This window comes from Perissodus microlepis, chromosome 15 (genome assembly GCF_051167445.1).
Source record: "Perissodus microlepis isolate ML-2025 ecotype Zambia chromosome 15, ASM5116744v1, whole genome shotgun sequence".
NCBI classification, from domain to species: Eukaryota; Metazoa; Chordata; class Actinopteri; order Cichliformes; family Cichlidae; genus Perissodus; species Perissodus microlepis.
In genome coordinates this window covers 30,212,602-30,220,987 of record NC_140475.1, presented here as the reverse complement: position 1 = coordinate 30,220,987, position 8,386 = coordinate 30,212,602, and positions in this window count along the sequence as shown.

The following is an 8,386-nucleotide window of genomic DNA, read 5'->3' as shown; positions in this document are numbered from 1 at the left end:
GACTGGAGTATGAATGTGTGTGAATGTTACTCAGTAAGCACTTAAAATCATAGAAGAAAGTGCTTGTGTCAGTGGGTGAATGTGGTATGATGTATTAAGTGCTTTGAGTACTCGGGGAGAGTAGAAAAGATCTGTATATTAGAATCAGTCTGTAGAGAAAGCCAGAAGGGGTTGCACTGGGGTGGGATTATATTAGGGATCGGCTCTGACTCCCTTTTTTTGTGATGGTGATAGATGACAAAAGTATTGGAAATTATGTATCGGAATTTCAGGAGCAGGACCACGCCTCCAAACACGCTCCTTCTGGTTGTCCCAGTTCTGCAAGCTGTTCATTCTCGTTTACGTGCCCCACCCTCCCTCCGTCACCCTACTATACTGCTGAGTGACTGTCTTCTGCTCTTCAAATACATTTCATTGCAATGTTGACCCTGTGTTAACTTGCATATGACAAATAAAACTGAAACTGAACTGGGGAGCAGGTGGAAGAGTCTGGAGAGGTGGAGGTATGTCCTGGAGAGTAGGAAGGAAAGTCACTAGAACCAAGACAGAATATCTGTGTGTGCATGACAGGGAGACAGGTGGAAATATGAACATGCAAATAGCAGAGATAGAGAGTTTAAATACATGGTGTCAACCATCCAAAGCAACGGACACGTACAAGACAAGTAAAGAAGTGAGGGGAGGCAGGGTGGAGTAGCAGGAGATAAGTGCCAGAAGTGATTTGTGACAGAAGGATAGTATAATGCAAAAACACAAACAAACAAACAAACAAAAACCAGGATGCTGACCTGGAGAGAGACATCTTAGGTTGAGTGGTTTGAAGACAAAGTTAGAGGGACAAGGTTAAGATTGACATGTGACATGTAACACTGTGACATGTCACTGTATCTTTTCTGCACATATCAGTGACATGTGGATAGTGGATATCAATGAGAAAACATGCTGAAGATGGAGCTGCCGAGAGGAAAACAGGAAGACCTCAGAGGTCATGGATGCAGTGAAGAAAGACATAGACGGTTGGTGTGAAAGAAGAGGCAGATAATCTACTGTGAAACCTAAAGGAAGGAGCTAAAAGATGATGATGATGATAATTATTATTGTTCTTATTATGAACAGTGTCTTTATTGAGGATAGATTAAAAATGAGGGGACACTTCTTAGGGGTGTCCATGTCAGTGCCAGTTCATTAATTGAAAGCAATGCATATACTTTTAACAGTATAGTATCCACAATGAATAAAAAGCTTAGCATCTGGCAGTTTATTTTAGGAGCCCGGTTAGTAGATGCAGACACGACTGACTCTCTTTCTCAGTGCAGTAAATAGAAGCTTAGAGTCTGCCAATTCTGGAGGCTGTTTACATGGGAAGCGGACCTGGATCTAAATAAGCCGCTTGTCCTGAAGTCTAAACAGGTGAAATCCTTTAAGACGGCCCAGTCACTGGGTGACAGTCCCCTGTCTGTCAGCACTCTTACTCAGGCTGCAGAAGAGCAGAGTAAACAAACAAGAGGGAATGGTTTTTGTGAGAGATGAGTCATCAGTTCTGGGCTGCCTGCACCTTCTCTGTGCGTTCTGTGTGCCTCAGTCTGCTCAACATCCGCTCCCCTGAAGGCCCTCGTCACCACAGGCATACTCCAGCAATTACCTTCTCGCCCACACACTGTCAGTCACATGGACTGTAATAACAGGCTGTTGCCAGCACTCTGCAGCTCAGCCCAACACGCCCCCCCCGAACACACACAAACACACACATATGTGTGCACCACTGAGAGCGCTCACACTGTACGCATCCTAAAAGTAGTCATTCAAATCAGTCTTACTGAAAATCTGACTACATGTTGGAAATATGAACCAATACACAGTTTTAAATTAACTCACTACCTAATTTTAACCTCGCCATATATTTTTAAAACTACAGTAATCAACCTTTTTAGACAACCAGTGGATACTTGATATGTTGCTTAAAACAGTGAATTCACGGAGCGGTCCAGCAGTTTTATTTGATCTTTTTTTTTTTTCATTATTTTAAAATGTCAGATGACTTTCTCAAGAATGGGTGGAAACAAACAGAGCTAAAAGTAGAGTGAATTTTGTTGCACTATACCAACTTTACACCCAGACAGAAATAAAACATCTACCTTACTGCAGCTTTAAATGTTTCTGTGCTTTTTTTTCTGGAAAATTAATTGTAGTAAATAACACTACCATTTCTAATGAACTGATCCCTACTATCAGAAATACAAACATTCCCAGAAGACTGAAATTTACATTTTTGGACTACAGCTTCATGGGACAGTGTAATAGTTCTGGACAAGTTCCTTGGTATTATGTTGATATCTCAGTGAGATATCAACATATATTGTATCTTAGCATGCATTACTGACATGCTTTAGTAAAAACTTGTATAAAACTTGCATAAAACAGCATGTCTTTTATCCTGTCTTCCTTCTCTCACCCCAACTGGTCGTGGCAGATGGCCGCCCCTCTCTGAGCCTGGTTCTGCTGGAGGTTTCTTCCTATTAAAAGGGAGGTTTTCCTTCCCACTGTTGCCAAAGTGCTTGCTCATAGGGGGTCATATATCAGGCACAATAGTGGCTAAGATGAGAGAATAAGAGACAGAACATCATCCACTCTGGTCCTGAATACAGTACTCTTTTCACACTATTCACTAACGACTGCACAGCTATCCGCTCATCAAAAACCGTTCTGAAGTTTCCAGACAACACCACTATAGTCAGTCTTATAACAAACAATGATGAAATCCTCCACAGGGAGGAGATCCAGCACCTGCCCGAGTGGTGTTTACTGAACAATCTGCTGCTTAACACCAGCAAGGCCAGTAGACTACAGAAGGTTCAGGAGGACAGAGCAGCCACCTCACCTCATCCAAGGGGAGGTGGTGGAGTGTGTGGATAACATCAAATTCCAGATCTGACTTGGCCACTGAACACCTCCTTTCTGGTGAGGAAGCTTCCACAAAGACTCTTCTTCTTCAGGAAACTGAAGAGGGCTGGACTGTCCCCCCAGTTGCTCAGAACTTTTGCAGAGCTGCAATCGAGAACATCCTCTGCCACAGTACGACTGTGGTACAGCAGCTGCATCTTTTTTTTTGTATTTTCTTTATCACAGAGGGCACCACTGTAATTTTTGTTATGTTCTAGCAACATCCATCCATCCATCCATTCGCATCCGCTTATCCTTTTCAGGGTTGCTGGAGCCTATCCCAGCTGTCATAGGGTGAGAGGTGGGGTACACCCTGGACAGGTCGTCAGTCTGTCGCAGGGCTAACACACAGGGACAGACAACCATTTGCACTCACATTCGCTCCCACATTCACACCTGTGGGCAATTTAGATTTTTCAATTAACCTATCCCCACAGAGCAACTATTGACAATAAATAAATAAATCTGAAATCTAAATATGCAACATGAAATCTGTACTGGGGGTTAATTGTCTTTGCTTGCCTTTCTGTACATATATTTACATATCAACATGTCACATTGCATACATGTGCATATCATGCGTCACAGCAAACCTACTGGTGAATAAAGCCCTCTGCACGTTTGACTGCTTGTTTCTATTTTTCCTAGACCTCTGCTTTTGGAAAACTGTGAGGTTTTGTGTTTACATGGCAAAAGTTCACTTTGAACTGCATGGCCTGTCTCCTATATTTAGTTTCACCTGCCACCAAACAGATGCTCTGTACTGAAATGTTATAGTCACAATGTCAGTGGAGAAGGAAGGTAAAATGTGAGCATATTACTGCATCCCAGCTTTGTGCACTGTGTCAATCAAATGTGTGCAACGGGCAAAAAGATGTTGTAGTGATCATGTATTCAGGAATATTTGCTGTTGTTATTTCATTTTCCTTTATAGCCCTACTCTTGTCTGTTCCTGCTTCCTGAACCAGAGGGCATGAGGGAACAAGATGCTCTTCTTACAGTAACACACAAATCCCTCACCACTAACTCATGCATCTCTTTCCAGCATGACGCAGCAGTAGCCTGTCAGCTGTATTATTACAACATCATTGGGATCCTACTGAGTCTCAGCAGAGGTGATCTGAAACAAAAATTCAGCAGGGCCATCGTGTGAAGGCATATGAAGGTCTTCACCATATTGAATTTTGACTTATTGTGGCCAAAACAAATTAATATTAAAGGTTGTATATATAGCATAAGGAATATATATATATATATATATATATATATATATATATATATGTACACATATATTCCTTATGCTCGGGTCCACTTCCAAAGGCAGTTTGAGGGTTCTGCACAGTATCTTAGGGCGTTTTCACACCTATACGTAGTTTACTCTTGTCCGAATTGGTTGACGAGTTTGTGAGCTTGCAGTTTTCCCCCTTGGTTTTGTTTGTTTTCAAAAAGCCACGTGAGCTCCCAGCGAACCAAAATGTGTCACTACAAACCATGTGAGAATGTTCAGTCACCTCTACGGCCAGATGTGTCTTTGTGGGGAGCAAGAAAAGAGGATACAAGAAGAAAGCGCTCTGTTCTGCGCAGAGACCTCTGGTGCCGTGGCTTGAATCTATTGGAGACACTATTCCAGTTTCAAGGTTACAGCTCCTAATTCTCCTATTATCATTGGGACCATTTTGAACTTTATCTTCCACATTTGCTCCAGCTCTTCCTTCTGGTAATTCTCTATTTTCTCATCTTTAAAATCATGATTACCACATCTACCACAACTGCACCACTATGTCTGGCTGGTTGGCCAGTAGCTGCTTGTTTGGGACTTGAAGTCCCACAGGACCTTTGCCCTGTTGTTCCCCACCCCCTTTGGTGGAGTCTCTTTGGGGACTTCTAGTCCATATGGAGCACAGATGTTCCTGTACACTATCCCGGCCACCTGGATTTTCTTCTAAGTGTACGCTCTCTTAGCTTGCATTTCACACACAGCTACTATGTGCTGTATAGTCTCTAGGGCACCAATCTGCAACTTGGGTCCTGTTGCCTGTGGTAGACTACTGCCTCTCTGGATCTGATGCTTAGGGCCTCCACCTGTGCCATGCGTGGGGCAATTTTCAGGCCTTGCTCAGATCTGCCTGCCAGGTCTTAGCCCTGGTATACTGCTCTATTGACCAGGAACTGGTGTTTTGGCTCTCTGGTGTTATTTCCAATTCCTTTCTGAGCTGTGCTCATGTAATCACTCATGTGCCTACTCAGTTTGGTTGCTATGATGTCTGATAGGAGCTTCTATGCCATGGAAAGAATGGCAATAGGCTGATGTTATGAGATCCTTCATTACCAGGATTGTTCTGCTCTGTGTTAGTTGGAGGAGTACCTTCTGTTAGCAGACCCCTTATTTGTGCTGCCAGGTGATCCCAGATTAGAATAGCTTCTTCAGCCAGTAGGCACGGATCATGTCACGTCCTGGTGCTGCACAGCTCTTCATTCTGGAGACTTGTTGTTGGATGTCTGTCTTGGTGGTGTATATAGCTCTGGGAGGTTGCTATGGTCTGATTGTGGCTTTACCAGCCACTTGGCACTGGTGTTATTTAAAGCTTCTTGTTTCCTGATATTCTTCCAGTTTCTGCTCTGGGTAAGTCTACCCTATTCCCCCGGTACATGCTGGATGGATCTTTGGAGAACAGGCTATTTATTGTCTTGGCCTCTGCTTCTCTGGTATATGTTTTCAATGTAGTGGCCAGAGCCTTTGTTACAGTTATTATAGCCTGAATTATTCAATATATTTTATTTCCATCGAATTCAATTCAGTTCTTTCCAAGATGAGCTCTATAGGCTCCTCATATTCATGCGGGGTTTTTTTGTTTTTTTTTTAGAATTTGGAGCCGAAATGTAAACCAGCAGCCTGGGGGGAGCAGTCTTACTCTCAGTAGCCAGATGTGTCTCATGTCAGATGCATTTAGGCTTTTTTAGGAAAAAAAGAATGAAGGGGGTAAAAAATATGAGAAAATATAATAAAGGGATAGAGCACAAATAGAAAAGCACAATGTATCACAAACTGCTGCACCTGTAAGAAGTGAGCAAGTGTCTGTGTATGTGCCTTTGTCATAAATTGTACTTGATAAAAAGAGTGGGAAAGCGCAATAATGTCCCCAGGAGCCAGAGGCAGACACAGATAGATCCAGGAGATCCGGGCCAACTGCAGCCCCCCCTGAGGCCTCACATCCTGATGATAACCGCACGTCCATCCCAGCACGAGGAGGAGGAAACCCCCAGACGGGAGCCATGTAGGTGTTCTTTTCAATGTGAAGTCCATCATTTTTTCTCTGATTTATTCACCATCAGAAGTGAATTTCTTAAAAAAAACAAAAAACATTAGTGCTCTGTTCTCAACCACTGCAGAATCAGAGTATTTTTGTAGTTGGAATGAGTTGTACTGAAAGTCTAGGGGCATACAAGTTGAACAGGAAGACAGCCATAAGGAGCTCCTGACATGTTCATCTCCAAATCAGACAGAGCACTGCCCAGTCTCACATATTGTGGCCTGTTAGGCAGAAATTAGTCAGTTTGATGGTAGCGTTTACCGACTCATATATATATATATATATATGTATATATATTCCTTCCGATTAGTAGATGAGCTACTCACCCTCATTTTTCAGAAGTGATGAAAAACAGCAAGAAACACAACAGTTGCTGCAACAGACTGCCAGTTACCACAGGTCTCCTTTTTTATGTATTTATTACTAGGATTATCATGCTGCTGCAGTCTTTTTCCCCTCCTAGCAACAGCAGAAAAAGTAACAGTTTAGCAGGTGATAGCAAAAGGGAAGCTAAATAAAGAAACGCCAGTTGCGTTCAGCACTTGCCTTTGACTACACTGGTGTTTTCACTGACACAATAACCTCTTTTAGAAAGTTAACTCATTTTGGGACTTTTCAATGAACACTTCAGATCGTTTACACATTTAACTTTCAGCACTGGCTTCATATGAGACTTCAACTACTTCCAGCCCTTACTTGAATTCAGTACTTGTGTGTCTACTAACACTAACTTCAACTCATATCAGTACTTTCTCCTGTGTTAATGAAACTTTCTTTCAGTATTTTCTTCTATTGATTCTTAAATACCAATTTAATTAAAATCATTTGATTAGTTGTTTAGGTTATCACCCATCTCGTTGCTATGATTTCGAAATGTATTCCATGGTCTGTACCTTAACATCAGTGTTGGCTGAGCTTGCACAAGACACATAATAGATGCTTTTAAGTCTGCTTTGCTTGCTGGCTTGTTAGCAGCGTCTTGTCATTAAGGAGCCATAGTTTGTATATTCCAGCATACTGCACAGACTTTGACCTTTTTCTGCCACTATAAAATCACGTAGACGTTTCTCAGATGCTCTTCCATGAAAATTAATTAAACAGAAACAAACTACTGATATGCTAATAATCACAGAACATTTGTCAGAGCTTTCCCTTGCAATTCTGCATCAGAAACTAGAGCAGTTACTGTTCTTCCCTCCCTCGCTCTTATTAGTGCCCCTCTAAATAGACCTGCAGTGAAATTATGAATGGGAAATGATTGTGTTGAGTGCTATTCCAAATAGCAAAGTGATTCATGATCTCAATTAGCATGCTTAAGCTGTTAATGTCGCTGAATTGCAGTATGTAATTACATAAGACATGAAGTAAAGTAAACAAAGAAAAAAAAATTGGTGTAAGAACATGTGGCTTTTTCCTCCTCTAACATTGCTTTAATGATTGCAAGGAGACATCACTCAGTTCTTAAATGACTGCCTGCAGCTGATTTGAAGACCAAGCAGGGATTCATGCAAATTAATGAAATTTTAAGTGGCACATGATGCAATTTATGGATCTAACAAGATCAGATCAAGCAAGATATCATGACCCAAATTCTGTCCATTATTAAAAACTGCAACATCCCTCTCTCTGCCACTGCTAGCCTATTTATGTCATCCAGTTTCCATGGCTACCATGCCATAGATAAAACATAAAGCGCACACAGTTTTCCAATGCAACCTCAACTTTCCCTTCCAGTGAGGAGAGGGATGACATTACTCCGCTGCATTCAGTACCGCGCTTCAACAAAGGCAATTCAGGATTGCGTATTACATCATCATATATATGAATAAGAGAACATAGTTTGCATTCTGATTTGGTTTAGGTTTGAGAAGGCAGAACAAAACATACACTACACTACACTTGAATTGCAACAATAAAACTAAAATATTATACAAGTATTACTGAACCTCAACCTGCGTGCAAGCATTTAACAAATCAAAATGTGACCTAGAGCACTTTTGCAGATATCTTACATTAACATATTTTCTCTATAGTTGTGTTTGTACAACTATGGACTCTTCTGTACAAAAACTTGGGAATTGTGCCAGGATATTGGAAAATGTGAGAGCTTGAACAAGCCTATTCTGAAAGAACAC